This window comes from Arachis ipaensis, chromosome B07 (assembly GCF_000816755.2).
Source record: "Arachis ipaensis cultivar K30076 chromosome B07, Araip1.1, whole genome shotgun sequence".
Classification (NCBI taxonomy): Eukaryota; Viridiplantae; Streptophyta; class Magnoliopsida; order Fabales; family Fabaceae; genus Arachis; species Arachis ipaensis.
Window position 1 is genome coordinate 10,386,643 of NC_029791.2, and position 591 is coordinate 10,387,233.

Below are 591 nucleotides of genomic sequence, written 5' to 3' on the forward strand. Positions count from 1 at the left end.
ATTTAAAAAAAAATCAAAATTCTATGAAAATTACAACTTAGAAAAAATGCTGATGTAAAAATAGAGTAATAGATAAAATATCAATCTCTAGTGATCTCTAATGATAAAAAAAGTCTTATGTATCAATTTTTATATAAATAGATAAAATAGATTATTTAACAAGTGGGATGATGATGACACACATCTTCTCATTTGTCTTGGTGAAATATAAGATGTGTTGAGACATGAAAGTACATATTTAAAACATTAAGAATACAACTTTTGAGAGAGAATAACTACATAAAAATAATACTAGGTATTCTCTGTAATTTTCAATAATTTTATTAATAATTACGAAAAGTTTTAATAGTTATGAACTTTCTTCGCCTACAAAAGATGGTCCAAATAATTTAAGAAGATTTTGAGGTGACCAAAATTAATGTACTTGATCTATAATTATTATCTAAAAATACTAGAAAACCCACCAATAATATTTTTGTGTTAAGTAAAGACTATCAAATAATGAACTGTAATATATATCTTCATTAATTTTAAGTATTTAGTAGTGTAATTTTCACTTTTGAAATAATACTTTTATAAATTAAAGACTAT